Here is an 18899-nt window from a genome sequence, read left to right on the forward strand (position 1 = left end):
AGTTTTAGATCTGCCTTTTTTTTGGACCCATGTCTTAACATGATCTGGCGAAACGTATGAACGGAGTGGATTTCTCACAAACATCACGGTGGGCCACACCTACCTTACTGTCGCAGGCAATGGGCGTCCCTGATCTATCATGATGGCCTAAAGGTGGCACGGGGAGTTAGATCCAAGCGGTCCATCTAGTGTTTCTTGTCTGTGAATATGCTTGGTTGACAGTTCCACCAAACGGATGATCTTGTTAAAACTGTTGTGTCTCCACCGTCCAACTCAAATCCGCCGTTCATATCGGTGGGATTGTTACTAGAGTTTTATTTTCAGCTCCACTGCGCATGCATTCAAGGCAAGGGCCCATTAGATGGATGGTCTGGATCCACCGAACCAGCAGCCAAGCGAATTATAAAGAACTGCTTCTAGCGCAGGTGCATAACAACGTGCAGCCGTAGAAAGTGTCTAAGATCCAAACCGTTCATCACGTGGACCCCACTTTCAACGTGAGCTGGTTTAAAATCAAGTGATGTCTATCATCAGTTGGCCATTGATCACACATGTATTATGTTGATATGTTTGCTGAAGGTTAGGATATCATTCTTTTAACTGGGTACAGAGTGTGCACTCTTAAACCTGAGTTCCAGTGTATAACTCGTACACAAAGTGTATTAACTTAATTTCTTAATTAACTTAATCAGAGGTGATAATTATATTCAAAGTTTCACTTCAATTCCAATCACACATACATAACTGTTGAGACTCAAATAATGCATAATTTCCTCTATTTATATCTTGGTTTGAACATGAATCAGCTTAATGTTATATTTACTCATGTATGTATTGCAAGGTGAATTTAAGAACTTGGATTGAAAAAATATGCTAAAAACATAGATTTGATGCTCAAGAATCACCAAGGCAATAGATGGATCTTAGGAGACCAAGATTGAAGAATGTACATGCCAAAGATCCAAGAAAACGAAGTGAGGAATGAAGAGAATCGAAGATTTGAAGTAAAGAATCCTGAAATCATCCTGAAAAAGTGTATTCTGAAGCTTCGAAGTCTATTTTGAAAAACTGCATAACGTAAAGTATATTTTAACAAACTGTGCAGCAAGAAGTCTATTTTGAAAAACTGCATAAATTTGAGGCAGTTTCTAAAGTTTTCCAACTTTATATGAAAATTGGAGTTCTCCACTTATAAATAGGGCTTTCCTAAGCATCATTCAAAGCATTCAAAAGCAAGATTTAGGGTTTTTAGAGGGTTTTCAATTTTATTTAAATTTTATAATTTTTTTCTTTTAGATCTTTTCTATTTGCATTTATTTCTTTTTGGTTGCTTTCTTTCTCTATTCTAATTATATTTTTCTAAGTTCCCTCTAACTTAATCTAGAAGGGAAGACATTGGTTTAATGTTTTTATATTTATGATGATTGATTGTTTTAATGATAAGAAGAATGGTGTATGCATGTTATCTATTGTTCAAGTTTAGTTTTAATCATAATGTGAGATCCATATATTTCCATCATATGAGATCCACATTGATAGATTGACTTACCCTAAATTAATCAAATTTTTTAGATATGAGAGGTTCTTAACCTACTATATTTCTTTGATTCATCATCTCATAGATATTGGATTCTTAAAATCACTAGTGCTTAAGAATATATATCAATGGTGCAAATCTATAATTTTCTAATATTTTATATCATTTATTAAAATATTTAAACTATTTTATTTTTTTATTAGGCTGATCATAGTGCTTAGATCCTAGTTGTGTTATCCAAGTCATCATGATTTTGAAACATTAAACTATGTATGGAACTTTGAAGCTTGGGTGTTGTTTTAATTCAGTTAAATTACATCCATTTAAAACTCTTAAAATCAAATCATCAGTTTAGTTTTTTTTTATTATTACTTAGTTTATTTTGTATTTGATTTTCTCATTGTCGCAATTCATCTCCATGTGGGATCGACCCTATATTCACAAGATACTACTTACGAACCTCTGCACTTGGAGGTAAGTAATCAAGTTTTTGGCGCCATTACTGAGGAGACTGAGATAAATTAGATCTGTGCAAGATAGATAAGGTAAGCTCTTTTATATGGTAAGTTCTCTTCTAAACCCTCCAAATTTTCTGTAGATTGTTGAGGGTCAAATATTACATATCAGACCCAGTTATTGCCTGGATTTATGAACATGGTACCATTGAATAGCCCATTTTAATCATGTTTGTGTTGCAAGGTGGAATTGCGAGCTGAGACTGGATCGGGATGCTAAAAGCACGGATTTAACATTCAGAATGCACCAAGGCAAGGGACGGACTCCAGGGGACCAAGATCAACGGAACTACACGCCAGGGATCCGCGAAAATCGAGAAACTGAAGCTCAAGTGGCCCGAAATTGGTCCAGAATGAAAGATCACAGGGTTCCCACCATCCGTTTAGCTCGAAACTTTATACATGGCTCGAGGACTAAAAACTAACCGTACACGTCAAATTTCAGCCATTGGATTCCTCTGGAAGTGGCTCAACGGACAGATCAGCCCCTTTAATCGTTATGTGGGGCCCGCCTGATTTCTGGATATGCTTCAAAATTGGTCTAGACGGTCTAAATGATATGACAGAATGGATGAACGGAACGGATTTCTCACGAACATCACGATGAACCCATATGTACATGTACATATGGTACATGTGCACGAGAAGTGCACCGGACGGAGAGTCCGGTCAAACCACGGATTGACCCGAAGTCCGTTTTTTTAAAAGAAACAGCGTCCGACGTTGTTTCGACGGACGATCTCTGTGGGCCCCACTCGCTCTTAATTTCGATGATCCGACCCGTTCACATGCCTTATAAGATGGCCAAGACCAACGCCTAGGTGTCTTTTTGCCACTATACAAGCGTCTTCATGATCCCAGTCGTTAAACGCAGGATGGACGGCAGAGTAGAAGATCTTGTGTACCCCATCGATTTCACTCCAAAAATCACCATTCCCGAATGGTTTTTCACAAGGATTTCAATGGACGGTGTGGATTTCTCAACCGAATTCAATCATGGCCTCCACCAACATCCCAGCGCAAGAAGTGCGCAAGCTCTGTTGCACGCGGCTGGGACTTCCGGGCCGTTCCCTGATCAAGATGGTGATCGGATCAGCAACCACCACCAAGAAGTCTGATTCTGATTTTGGACGATCAGTCGTCCAAAATCTCAAGCCAAACGCAAGTGCTTTTCTGCGTTTCGTTTGTTGCGCACGTTGACGTGCACGCTTATGGATTGCGTATATCACAGCAGCTATTCCGGACCCCTGGCAGGTATAAAATACAAGAAGAAGGAGGAGAGGTTCGGGACCGAGAGGAAAAGAAGGTTTTTTTGGAGGCAGGGACGTGAGCAACAGTTGGGTTTGGACGAGTAGTGGAGTTTGGTATTTTTTTCTGTTTATTTCTTTCTCTTTTTGTTTTATTTTACTTTGTTTAAGGGATCCAGCCGCATTATGCCTGTGTGTGGCTGAACCTCTTAGCTAGGGCTAAGAGGTGAAGCCTGTAGCGAGATGGGAGATTTTATTCTATGCTTTTAATGTAAACTCATGAACTGAATTTGTTTTTAGTTGATTATGGAAGGAATGTGTTTAGTCTTTAATGGTCTTTTGTGACTGAAATTACAATGGGCCTGCACTGGCTTTGAATATTTCATTTTTCCTTTTTTATGACGTCAGGGAGCCCTGTTGTTCACCATCGTCTCCTGGGCATGGTAGGATGATGGTACCCTTCCTAACCTTCATAGCATGTTGATTGGTTGGTGATTAGTTTAATTCTGTTGTTAACTTTGTCTCCTGGGTATGGTTTGGTGATGGAATCCATTCTAATTCATATACCATTCATCTCGTGAAGACTAAATCAAGTAAGTTCAGTTTGATTTCCATGATTCCTGATGCAGGCATAAGATCTCCCTGATCTCTACAAGTGGATCCACTGAATCCCTAGTTTCCCTTCCCTGAATTGTTTAAAGTTTTAGATAATTATTCCACAATTATTCCCTCAAACTCATTGATTTTAGATCACATCTTAGTCTAGTTCTAGTTCTACTTGGTTTCAGATAACGTACAGGTATCAGTCCCTTGGGATTCGACCTCGGTCTTACCGAGTTTATTACTACATCACAACCCTACACTTGGGGAGTGAACATAGATTTTCTTTTTTTCTTTGAAAGTAAATTCAGTTGGGTCTTTCAAGCACTAACTATGACATAAGGTTGCCCTGCTTGGAATTTTATCACTTAAGTGTTATGATTATCCTACATTTGCTGTTTGATCACAAAGATCATCTGTTGAATCTAATTTTCAAATTATCATAGTTTAATTTCTGCATTAGTTTTACTTTTGTTGATTTATTTATTTTTATTTTTATTTTTAGCTTGAACCCTCATCGTCAGCCCTGCCGCCAGAGTTGTTGATTTATTTTTGCTTTGTGGATTAAACCCTCATGGTCGGTCATGCGGCTTTAATTGTTGATTTATTTTTATTTTGTGGTTTGAACTCTCATGGTCGGCCCTGCTGCCTGGGTTGTTGATTTATTTTGCTTCGTGGATTGAACTCTCATAGTCGACCCTGCCGCTTGGGTTGTTGGTTAAGTTTTTGTTTTTATTTTAAGTATCATACTTGATATTTGAATTGGTGATATTTATTATATGGCGTGGATGGTTTATGTCTCGTTGGATTAGGGATTAAAACAATCGACTCTCCTCTGAAGGCGGACTAGTTCCAGGCTTTGATCATTCACTTAGAAGAGACATTCAACATCACTTGGATTTCATGGCAAACCCGCTTGATAATCCAAATCCAAATATGCCAGATCCAACTATAAATCAAAACAGAGAAAATCAACCTAGTCCTCCTCTTGAAGATGAAAATGAAGTTCATAGAAATGTATTAAACTAACCATGGACTTTACGTGAATGTCTACACCCTGAGAGATCAACTTTGTCATCTTACATAGTGTTCCCTGCTCACACATGGAACATTGATTTTAAGCCAAGTGTGATTCAATTTATTCCTAAATTTCATGGCTTGGATTCTGAAAGCCCCTACTTGCACCTCAAGGACTTTGAGGAAGTAATTGGAATATTATAAGTAAACAATGGCAATAGAGATGCACTTAAGCTTAGGTTATTCTCATTTTCTCTAAAGGATCAGCCAAAGCATGGCTCAACTCTCTTACACCCTGAGAGATCAACTTTATCATCATATATAGTGTTCCCTGCTCACATAGGGAACATTGATTTTAAACCAGATGTGATTCAATTGATTCCTAAATTCCATGGCTTGGATTCTGAAAGCCCCTACTTACACCTCAAGGACTTTGAGGAAGTAATTGGAATATTACAAATAAATAATGATAATAGGTATGCACTTAAGCTTACGCCATTTTCATTTTCTCTAAAGGATCGGGCCAAAGCATGGCTCAACTCTCTAAGACCTAATACCATCACTACATGGCAAGTTTTAAGTAGAGAGTTTTTTTTTTAAAATTCTTTCCCGAGCACAAAACAAATGCACTTAAACAGGAAATCATGTTATTCTCCCAAAAGGGGAATGAATTGTTTTTCAAGCTTGAGAGCGCTTCAAAGACCTTCTACTTACTTGTCCACATCAAGGTTATGAACTATGACACGTAATTGATGCGTTTCAAAAGGGGCTCACCATGGATACCCGTCAGTTCATAGAGATGATGTGTGGTGGAACTTTTCTTAACAAAGATCATATTGAGGCTTAGGATTTTCTAGACATGTTAGCAAAGAATACGTAAACATGAGATGTCTCTGCTAAACCAAACAAAACTAGACCCATTCCTAGAGAGAAAGCGGTGATGTATGTCCTAAGAGAGGAAGACGACCTTAATGCAAAATTCACTGTATTGGCTAGAAAGGTCGAAGCCTTGGAAATTAGGAATGTTGATATGGTTAAAGCAAACACTTCCTTAAATAATTTTTGTAGCATTTGTGGTGGTGAAGACCATGACACAAAGGATTGTCCAATAATCCCAATTGTATAAAATATTACGCATGAGCATGAGCAAGCAAATGCTATAAATAACTACCAAAGGTCAGTTATGCAACCAATTAATGGGAAACACGTATAATCCAAATTAGCGTAACCATCCTAATTTTAGTTGGAGGAATAAACCACAAATTAATGCGCCCAATGCACCTTAAATGCTTCCACAAAACAACTTCTTTGAGGCACCTAACAATGCACCATATGTGCCCCCATTAAAGCGATCATCTGTGGAGGATGCATTGACCGCATTTATGAACTCTTAAGCTTAAATGAATTAGTCTCTAATCCAATCAAATTAATCAAGAATTAAAGACGGTCATAGCTAGGATTGAGACTCAACTAAATGCTAGGAAAAAAGATGTCATTCCTTCTCAACCTGTGCCAAACCCTATAAATACACATTTCATTGGAGACTCAAATCTAAGTGAGCTACATTATGAACAAGCTAAGGCCATTATTACCTTGAGAAGTAAAAAAAACGTCGATAACAAGATAATGCAACCGGTAGAAATACCGGAGGATGAGCCATTGTTTCAAGAGAATGATGAACTAGCTATGGTTCCAGATCCGCAACAACAAAAGTATAAAGAGACTAAGTCATATGAGTCTCCAGTTCCGTTCCTATCTAGACTTCGGAATCCGACTATCCCCATGAAATATTAAGAAGTGTTGGATGTGCTCTAAAAAGTTACTGTCAATATTCCTCTGCTTAATGCCATTAGACAAATTCCATCATATGCTAAATATCTCAAGAACTTGTGCACTGTAAAGAGGAAATTAAATGTGTACAAAAAGGCCTTCCTTACTGAGAAAGTGAGCGTTATCATTTAACAAAGAGTCGTACCCAAATACAAAGACCAGGGAAGTTCCACTATTCCTTGTATTATTAGAAATTTTCAAATTGAGCATGTTTTGCTAGATTTGGGTGCAAGTGTTAACTTAGTACCTTATTCGGTTTATAAACAAATTGGGTTAGGCGAGCTTAAACCAACTACAATTACACTCCAGCTCGCTGACCGCTCCATTAAGGTACCAAGAGAAATTTTAGAGGACGTGCTAGTCCAAGTGGAGAAATTCTACTTCTCCATGGATTTTATTGTACTAGACACTGAACCATGTGTATGATAGCGCTCAAGTTCCCATCATTTTAGGCCGTCCATTCCTAGTAACTTCAAATGCAATCATAAATTGAAGGAATAGAATGATGAACTTGTCTTTTGGTAACATGACTCTAGAGCTAAATATTTTCAATCTATGTAAGTAGCCCATTTATAATAATGAGATTCATGAGCTAAATTTCATGGATTGCTTTTTAGAAGAATAGGAATTGGAACCTAGTCCGACTGAGGAATTGATTCAAGTTTTTGGGGACTTCAAAATTTTTTATTTAGAAAAAGTGCTTATTGAAATTTGTGATGATAATGAGAACACTACCACACAGGACATTGATATATAGCAATGGAGACCGCGCACTCAAATCCTATCTATCAAAGACTCGTGAAATCTGTCATCACCAACTAATGTTTAAAAGCTTGATTTAAAACCACTACCAAATGAGCTTAAGTATGTATACTTAGGTGAAAATAAAACTTATCCTGTGGTGATCTCTTCATTTTTAAAGAATGATCAAGAGATTAAATTATTGAATGTTCTAAGAGACCACAAAGGAGCCTTGGGGTAGACCATTTCTGATATTAAAAGTATAAGCCCTTCCATATGCACCCATCGAATCCACCTCGATGAGGACGCCAAAACAATTAGACAACCTCAAAGACATCTCAATCCAAACATGACAGAAGTTGTAAAAAATGAGGTGATCAAATTGTTGGATGTGGGAATTATCTATCCAATATCCGATAGTGTTTGGGTGAGTCCAACTCAAGTAAGTTCAAAGAAATTTGGAATAACTATTGTGCAAAATTCTAATAATGAACTCATACCAACACGTGTCATCACAGGTTGGCGTGTTTGCATTGATTATAGAAAATTGAACCAGGTCACAAAGAAGGACCATTTCCCTCTAACATTCATTGATCAAGTTTTAGAGAGGGTAGCAGGTCACTTATTCTATAGTTTTCTTAATGGATATTCCAGATATAATCAAATAGAGATATCCCTGGAAGATTAAGAGAAACCATGTTCACTTGTCCATTTGATACGTTTGCTTTCAAACGGATGCCATTGGAATTGTGTAACGCCCCAGCAACTTTCCAACGGTGTATGTTAAGTATTTTTTAAAATATAGGTGAGAAGTTTCTTGAGGTTTTTATGAATGACTTCTCTGTATTTGGGAGTTGTTTTGAGGAATGCCTCAACAATTTATCTCTTGTCTTATCTAGGTGTGAAGAGAAGCACCTTGTCTTAAATTGGGAGAAACGTCATTTCATGGTTCAAAAGGGAATTGTTTTGGGCCATGTTATCTCTAAAAATGGAATCGAAATATATCGCTTAAAACTGGGCATTATAGCTAATCTACATATCCCCCAAACTAGTAGAAATACTAGATCACTTCTAGGGCACGCTGATTTCTATAGAAGATTCATTAAGGACTTTAGTGTCATACTAGACCCTTGACTAATCTTCTTCAAAAGGATGTCTCATTTAAGTGGACAGATGAGTGTGCAAGTGCCTTTAATAAAATTAAATTATCCCTTACCACTGCACCTATCATGCGTCCACCAGATTGGACATTTCCTTTTGAACTAATGTGCAATGAAAGTGATTATGCCATAGGGGCTGTTTTGGGTCAAAGGAAAGATAAATGGCCCTACGTTATTCACTATGCGAGTAGAACTCTAAACTCAGCCTAAGTGAACTACTCAACAACTGAAAAAGATTTACTTGCAGTAGTTTTTGCTTTGGATAAGTTTATGTCCTACTTGCTGGGATCCAAAGTGGTCATTTTCACGAATCACTCGGCTTTGAAATATTTGCTATCTAAGAAGGATGCAAAGTCGAGACTTTTGAGATGGATCATCCTACTCCAAGAATTTAACTTAAAGATAAAAGATAAGAAAGGAGTAGAAAACATAGTAACCGATTACCTTTCTAGATTAGTGTTAAATAATTCTACTGAGGAGATACATATCTAGGACACTTTCCCTAATGAACAATTATTTACGATCTCCAAATTACCTTGGTATACGGATATAGTGAACTATCTTGTAACGAGAAAAATGTCGTATCATTGGAAGTCACAAGATAGGAAGCGTTTTAAAACCGATGTTAGGAACTTCTTCTGGGATAACCCGTATTTTTATAAATATGGGACTGATTAGATTTTTAGATGTTGTGTCCCAGAGAATGAAGTTCAGAATGTTATTTCTTTTTGCCATATGGAAGCATGTGGTGGCCATTTTTCTACTAAGAAAATCACTGTAAAAATATTGCAGTGCAGTTTTTACTGGCCCACCATATTTAAAGACACCCATGTTTTCTGTGTTGCTTGTGATAGATATCAAAGGTTAAGAAGAGTGTCCTGACGCAACATGATGCATTTATCCCCAATTTTACCATTGGAGATATTTGATTGTTGGGGTATTGATTTTATGGACACATTTCCATCTTCTTTTGGATTTCTTTATATATTGGTTGGTGTAGACTATGTTTTAAAGTGGATTGAGATAGTTCCAAGTAGGACCAATGACAGCAAAATGGTCATATAATTTCTCAAGGAAAATATTTTTTTTAGATTTGGAACGCCAAAGGCCATCATTAGTGATGGCGGGTCTCACTTTTGCAATAGGACATTTGAAGCTTTGATGAAGAAATATGACATCAAGTATAAAGTGAGCACCCCATACCACCCACAAATGAGTGGGCAAGCTAAGATTTCTAATAAAGAAATCAAACACATTGTAAAAAAAACTATATAGCCAGATAGGAAGGATTGGTCCCTTCAGACTATCCGACGCTTTATGGGCTTATAAGATTACTTATAAGACCCCGATTGGAATGTCCCCATACAGATTGGTGTATGGGAAGGCTTGTCACTTACCCGTGAAATTGGAACATAGATCCTACTAGGCAATAAAAAAATTAAACTTTGATATGGACCAAGCAAGTGGACAAAGGAAATTAGAGTTGAATGAATTAAATGAGTTGAGGAGAGACTTGTATGAAAATTGTAAAATCTATAAAGAAAGGATCAAAGCTTTTCACGACAAAAACATTCTGAGGAAGAATTTTGAACCTAAAAAAAAGGTCCTATTGTAAAATTCTTGTCTCTAGTTCTTTCTGGGAAAGTTACGATCAAGATGGACAAGCCCCTTCATGGTGAAGAATATTTATACTCATGGGGCTGTTGAAATTGAGAATCCATGTAATGGCCATGTGTACAAGGTTAATTGTCATATATTGAAGCCTTATGTGAAAAACTTTCATTTGGGAGAGGAGTCCGTCCCTCTCAAGAGCCAGAATATTCAGATTGATGCTCCTAGTCTGACGGAGCATTTGTGTAAGATTTGTATCATATTCAATTTTTTTAGTGTCATCTAGCAGGTGAGTTCTTCATGGTAGGTACTATCCACCATTTCTTTTATTTTTATTGTTCTCTACATTACATTATTATTATATTGGGGACAATGTAGATTTTAGGTTGTGGGGTGTGGATAATCATCTATGTGAGTTTTTTTAGGTTTCAGTTTTTTTAGGTTTAAGTTTTTTTTTTAAAGGTTTATTGAAAATTTTTTTAACAATTTTCAAAATAATATTTTTATATACAAGAACGTGAACATGATATTATGCGAATTCCAAAGGTAAAGTTAATACTTAGTGTAGGTTGATATTAGTCAAAATTCTGATAACTGAAAATTATAAACTTGAGTTCAATTATCTAATCACTAGTTTAAAGTGAGTTGTAATTTGATATACTGAATTCACAATATACATTAGCTAACTAAGTGAGGAATATTATATGTGTACTAGAATAACAAATTTTGATTCAAACAAGGTTGGATGAACTAGTACCATTGATATGTACTTAAAAGATAGAATATTGAAAAAAAAAAGTGATGGAAAAAGAACTATTTATTATAGAGCATGAATGCAATGAGCATAATAATTGTGTCAGTAATCCGGAGTAAGGATGCTTAAGTATCTATTACTGTTACCATTACAAGTGCAATACCTTAGGTTATGAAGCAAACCCGGTGGGAATCTTCTTCTAAGGGTAGTTTATAATAATGAGGATATAATGATAAAAGAAGAAATGTCATGAAGAAAATGAGATAACTACAGATTCCATATTATCGGGATGATTGAAAGAAGTTAGGATTAGGGGTGCACACGGGTCGGTTCGGTTCGGTTTTGGGGTGAAACCGGAACTAAACTGTTCCTAACGGTTCTGCAAATATTGGAATCGGAACCGGACCGTTAGCACCCTAGAACCGAACCAGAACTGGACCGTGAAGAACGGTTCGGTCCCGGATCGGATCCACGGTTCTGGGCTTTTAAAAATCCAGCCCAATTAGCTGATTTGAAAAAAAAAATCAACAGAAGATTACCACGTGGCATAAACCCTAAGAATGGTTAGGCGTAGTTGCATAGTCATGTTATTAGGTTGGCATAGTCAAGGTTGCGAAGCAGCCATGCACCTGATCTTGCCCTTTAGATCATCTGTAGACATGAAATTGATGGTAAGGATAGATTGTTTACTACTTTGATTCATATCAAGATCTCAAGAAATCTTATAACGGATGTAACTATTTTGGGTTGGTTGATGGTAATCTATCTCCAAGATCAAGAGTATAACTATCTGAGAAATCACTTAATCTTATAGGTAATCAGATCATGGGATGTATTTAGTTTTCCCAGTTTAACAACTAAATACATCTCCTGTATGCTAACAACTGGTGATCAAATGCTCTATTGTCCCACCCTCTTATTTTTTACAAATAGATATTTTCAAATATAATTCCAACAACACTCCAAGCAGGTGGGTTCCACCTTTTATTACGCAGACAATTCATCAAGTTGGCCCCACAATGGTTTCCATGTTGTACAAAAAGAAATCAGACAATTGCAGGCATCCGAATTCTTCCCCTGCAAATGGACGGTTAGAAGTCAGAATATAGCCCACATGTGCAGCTTGGATTATTGCATGGATCTGATATTAGTTCATCTCAGGGCCAACTAGATGAAGCATCTCAAACACTGAGAGGTGGGCCCCACGGTTCTTATGATATTTGGTTTTAAATACATCGGATCGACGGTTCGAATCCACGGTTCCTGTCATGGATCGGTTCTACGGTTCGGATATACGGTTCGGATCAACGGTTCGGATCGATTCTACAGGACCCTAAACCGGAATCGATCCGTAATCAACAGTTTTTCAAATTTTGGGAACCGGAACCGGACCGTTAGCACCCTAGAACCGGACCAAACCGGACCGATCCAACAGTTCCGGTCCGGTTACACGGTTCCAACGGTTAAATGTGCACCCCTAGTTAGGATAGAAAACATGCATATTTTTCAAAGTTAGACTAGTGTCACGAAGCACATATGTATATTGGATCATAAGTATTCTAAATTTTGATTAGGTCTCTGAACTCAAGGATGTAATGGATTAGGAAATTGAGATTTTAACTAACTTCAGACTTAAGCTAGGTATTGTTTTGTTTTGGAATTCACATAATGAATGGAGGCATAATTGTATAAATTTCTGATTGTTGAACTATTTTTCATGTTTTCAATGTTTATGGGTAACATTTCTAGAAACCCTCACAACACTATAACTCATCCACTAGGGGAAACCTAGGGGTTTAAAGGCTTGTTGCATATGCTAAATGCAATCAAGATTACCTGCGAAAGTAGTGTAATTAGAATTTTTTTGGTTTTAATTTTGTTTCTAAAATTAGTTTTTATTCTAATTTTTATTTGTCTTCGCTTATTTTGTTCGCTACTATCAAAATGCTGGTTTGGGGGTGGGGGGTGTTAAGACTCAAATAATGTATAATTTCCTCCATTTATATCTTGGTTTTATGAACATAAATTAGCTTAATGTTCTATTTTACTCATGTATGTGTTGCAAGGTAAATTTAAGAGCTTGGATTGAAAAAATGTGCTAAAAGTATAGATTTGATGCTCAAGAATCACCAAGGCAAGGGATGGATCTTAAGAGACCAAGATCGAAGAATTCACTTGCCAAAGATCCAAGAAAACTAAGTGAGGAATGAAGAGAATCGAAGATTTAAAGTGAAAAATCTTGAAATCGTCCTAAAAAAGTGTATTCTAAAGCTTTGAGTCTATTTTAGAAAACTACGCAGCGTAAAGTATATTTTAACAAACTGTGCAGCGAGAAGTCTATTTTAAAAAACTGTGTAAATTTAAGGCAGTTTATAGAGTTTTCCAACTTTGTATGAAAATTGGAGTTCCCTCTAGCCCAAGCTAGAAGGGAAGCACATTGGTTTAATATTTTCATAGTTGTGATGATTGATTGTTTTAATGATGAGAAGAATGGTGTATGTATGTTATCTATTATTCAAGTTTAGTTTTGATTATAATGTGAGATCCATATGTTTCCATCATATGAGATCCACAAAGATGAATAGGCTTACCCTAACTGAATCAGATTTCTTAGATAGGAGAGGTTACCAACCTGCTACATTTCTTTGATTCATTATCTTATTGATATTGAATTCTTAAAATCACTGGCGCTTGAGAATATATATCAATGGTGCAAATCCATGATTTTCTAATCTTTTATATCATTTATTAAAATATTTAAACTGTTTTATTTTTCGATTAGGCTGACCATAGTGCTCAGATCCTAGTTGTGTTATCCAAGTCATCATAATTTGAGAACATTAACCTATGTGTGAAACTTTTAAGCTTGGGTGTTGTTTTAATTCAGTTGAATTATATTCATTCAAAACTCCTAAAATCAAATCATCAGTTTAGTTTTTTTTTTTTAATTACTTAGTTTGTTTTGCATTTGATTTTCTCATTCTCGTAATTTATCTCCATGTGGGATCGACCCTGTATTCACAGGATACTACTTACGAACCTTTGCACTTGGAAGCAAGCAATCAATAACACTTAGCACCAATCAACCAGGCATATGTAAATTTTAACGACCCTTAAAATAATATAAATCTTAAAAATCATTTATTTATTATATTATCATATTATAAATATTTTTATTCGAGACTAACATTGTTTCAATGAGATAAATATAAATAATTTCTTAAGATCTCAAAATCAATACCAATATGCATTATACACTAATTAAATTATTCTAACAAATAAATCACATAATCAGAAATGATCTAATGTCGCCACTTCGTCTTCAGACAAATATGGCTACGTTTCACATGGGTCATATTCAGGTGCAATGAATCCTTCCAGTTTTTGCGCCACATTATCTGCTAATGGCTCCTCTGTACGGTCTTGCCATCAATAAAAAAGTAAGCTGGTCAGGCTTAGTAAAATAATCTAGCATGGTTCATAATCATAATAATTAAAATAATACAAAAAATGTATGTATAATGATATGGATGCAAATGGTGTATGAATGCATCAGATGAGATTATCGTCCATCTACTTGGTTAGAAATCGTCATCCCACATCCACCCGTTGAGTATGATTCTACCTTTCGGTACGCTTAGGTATAGCCCGTATCTAGTAACGCTCTACTAGGATCGACATTTCTTTTAATGAGAGCTCTTAAGATCGACTAAGCATTGTGTAAATGTAATGAATGATGGATGATGTATGAACGTATCATTTTCATAACTGTCATTGATATTTGTCTTGATAAAAATATTCATATGTAAAATTTATGTACAATCCTCGTAGTCATGTAATTTGGCTCAAATTAACAAGTGATTTACCATAGCATACAATATTACAACAAAATACTCAAATCAGTATATTAATCAATCAAATAGTCACAAATAATTTATTTTAATTCCAATGAATCATGAGACACGTTGGGTTACTCGCCTGAGTCTAGTAGTATAAACTCCGTAAGGTAATTAGGTTGGTTTGAATTCCGCAGTCCTATCAATTATATCAACTATATTATTATTCATCTAGTTTTATTACATGGTGAGGTCTATCTTTGATTCACATCCTAGGTAGCCAAATTCTAAATAATCAAATAATTAAAATTTCTATTTTAGATTTCTATATTTTATTTCCTTTTTAAGATTATAAAATTGATTAAAAATTACTTGATCGGGGTGACCCATTAGATGATTAGATCATTCAGATTCTTGAGGTCTTGTTATGTTTTGCCTCTACACGTTAGATGAATAGTGTGGATCTAACCACACATACACCAATAGCCCATCTCGATCTTCTATGCTAAGTGATACTAACACTTGCGTAAAAATCTAAGTTTCCCTTATTAAACACTTTTAAATCTAACTAATGTGGCCCATTCGATGGTCAGATTGATCTGAAAATTAGGGCTCTTATATATTTTAGCCTTAGGGATCATATGATCCGTGCAGATCTAATCTAATTTGACCAGATGCACACCAATTACAATTACAGAATTTTAGACTTCTCTCACCTTTATATCGTATATACTTATAATTCAATGCAATAAACGTGTGACCGATCTACACTGTTCATTGCATACATTGAATCAAATTACATTAAATGTATAAAATTACTAAAAGAAAGACGATATACATACCTTATCTAAGCTATCCAAAATCCCCTTCCTCCATTTCTCTGTTGTGGCAGGTAACCTTTTTGTTAATATCTAATTTGGATTAGAACTCTATTTATGACATACATTTGAGTGTTTGAATTTTAAGAGATGCGGGGATGGTTAGGTGTATATATAAGATAGACGAATTAATGATATAGATAAGATATGAGATAAAATAGAGATAAAATAAAATAAAAAAATATATTTATTATTATTATTTTTTATTTTTATTATTACTATTATGATTATTAAATTTTTACGGCCGTTACACTAGAACTTTATAAGCCCATCCTGTCGTACGTGTGAGGTACTTTTGTTTATCTAATTATTAGTTGTAATCTAAGTATACGCTTACTAGACTTAGATATAATAGTTCTTTTGGTATATGTATTATCAGTATTTCATAGCCTATTGTAAGTCTTTCTTTTTGTTTGATTTACATTATTATACTAAAAACTCATTTTTATATAAAGCCAAAGCCAAATTTGTCGTTGGAGAAAGAAATCCATTATTTGAATATCGCGTAATCATCTTATCATTGGTGATTGGGTAGCGACCGACATCCTCAAATTTTACTTACCATCGCAATTAATGTCTTTATGCATTTTGTTATGTGGGATCAAAGTTAATGGCTTTAAATAAATTGGCTGTATCGGTTCTGGCACGCTCACGGACACATGGAAAACAAACCAAGTGCCAACACATTTTACCTATTTTTATTAGGTTTGAGTCATTTAACCCATAGCTCAATGACTAGTAGAGTACCTTTCAACACTGAGGTCGAACACAAGGTCACGAGTGCCACCTGGTTCTGCCCAATAGAATCCTGATTTTTTGGGACTCCGAGTCAGGCGGTCATGAGTTCTTGGAATCGGGAGTAACCTTTGCAGTAATGGAATCCTCGTACATTTTCTAGCTCAAGGCATAAGACCAAAAATGAGACATGACTAAATCTCAGGTGTACCACACCACCGGAAACAGTGATGTTTAAATGCCCACCATTAAAAAATTTCTTAAGCCGATACGGTTATGTTTATCTACGATCTAACCTGTTGATTAGGTCACGCAGTTCTGGATGAATGACAAATACAAATATCAGCTTGATTTAAAACTTTGTAGCCCCAAGAAGTTTTTAATGGTGAGTTTTTAATCATCACAGCTTCTTATGATGTGGTCCATCTACGAGTTCAATCTGCCTCATTTTCGGGATAATGCCGTAAAATGAGCTATTAAAATGGATGGACGGCGTGGATAAAACATATAAGTCGGGATCCACAGCACCAGCCAGTACCGAGATCAGTCCTCTAATTGTGTGTTCCGGGTACATGTCTCTCTCCATTCTAAAGTAGAAGGCGGACGTATATGTTTATCCACGCGGTCCATCCCTTCTCTCGTATTATTTTAAGGTATGTGCAAAAACATGAGGTAGATCCAACGCTTAAGTGGACCACACCAAATACTAAGCTTGGTTTGCATTAAATGCACACAAGTTGCATCTATGGGGTGGTTGACATGAGAGTTCAATTGCCTTATTTTTGTGCCTATAGCTTAAGATGATCTGAGAAAATGGATAGACGGCATGGATAAACAGATACATCATGGTGGGCCCGCCCATAAAGCTGACCGTTCGTGGCTACGTACGGCGGGGTAGGACGCAATCTGCGGTGCAAAACTGGCTTTTCCCAACCGTGTCCGTACAATTGGAGCAACCATTTCCGGAAGGAATGAGAGGCAAAGTATTTGGGTAAAAATCCCTAATTAAAAATTAAAAAGAAAAGAAAAGGAAAAAAAAGAGGATTGAAAACTTGGGTGAGATCTGGTCCATTCATCCGGTGGATCTATGCTTGAAACGGAAACGGATTGGCTACTCCCCCTGCCACCAGCCAATGGCTGGTGTTCAGTGCTCTGTGGACCCCACTATGATGTATGTGTTTCATCCATGCCGTCCATATATTTTTATAGGTCATTTTATGGTATTAAACAAAAAAATTAGGTATATCCCAATCTCAAGTGGACCACATTACAGGAAACAGTGTTGAATGAACGTCGACGATTAAAAACTTTTTGGGGGCCATAAAAGTATTGGATCAACATGATCTTTGTTTTTCCCTTCATCTGGGTTTTTATGACCTAATCAACAGATTGGATGTCAGATAAACAGTACAGTGGGCCTTATGAGGATTTAAATGATGGATATCCAATCACTATTGTTTTCCTGTGGTGTGGTCCCCCTAAGATTTATATCCCTCTTACGTTTAGGCTAAAGATCTAAAATGATATTTAAAAATGGATGAACGTAATAGATGAAACACATACATCATGGTGGGGCCCACAGAGCACCGACCACCAGCAACGGGGGCTGGTGTGGGGAGTAGCCAATCCGTTTCCACTTGAAACTCAGCCTACCCTACGGATTAGGTGGGCCACACGCGTGCCTTTAATGCAGACAACTTGTCCTGTTTTTTTAAATGGTTCATTAATTCCCTCACATCCGTAACCCGACTGATGAATGAGCGGGCCTTTGAATTATTATTGTAGCACTGTCAGTAGCAAGTAGGTACTAGTTGGTCATAAGTGGGCCAACGATAATGCATATGTTTTATCCACGCCATCCATCCATTTTTAAATATGATTTTATGGCAAAATAAAAAAATTGAGAAAGATTTAACTCTTAGGTGGACCACGCTAATGAAACAGTGGTGATTGAACGATCACCATTAAATTTCTCTGGGCCATAACAGTTATGGATCATGGTGATATTAGTGTTTTACCTTCATCTAGGTCGATACGACCTAATTAATCAGTTCGATTGCGAATAAGCGTTACCATGGGCCTTGGAAAGTCTTTAACGGTACGCATTCAATCAACATTGTTTTCTTGTGGTGTGGCCCACATGAGATTTGTATCCATCTCATTTTTGGGTTCATGAAGTAAAATTATCTGAAAAAATGAATGAACGGTGTGGATAAAATATATAGATCATTCGAGGTCCCACATGGCACCATCCATTAGCGATAGTGTCAGTATGCAATACGCGTCCCCCGCCACATGCAGCGTACGTAGGCAATCCCAGTCCATTTCAAACAACCCCCGGATCTCTTCTGACAGTACCCGCCTGCTATTAACTCGTCTGAATGTCGCGTTTTTGACCGTAGAACGCGTTCAAGTCAGGATCTTTCTTGGTCCTTTTG

The sequence above is a fragment of the Magnolia sinica genome, chromosome 4 (assembly GCF_029962835.1).
Source record: "Magnolia sinica isolate HGM2019 chromosome 4, MsV1, whole genome shotgun sequence".
NCBI lineage: Eukaryota > Viridiplantae > Streptophyta > Magnoliopsida > Magnoliales > Magnoliaceae > Magnolia > Magnolia sinica.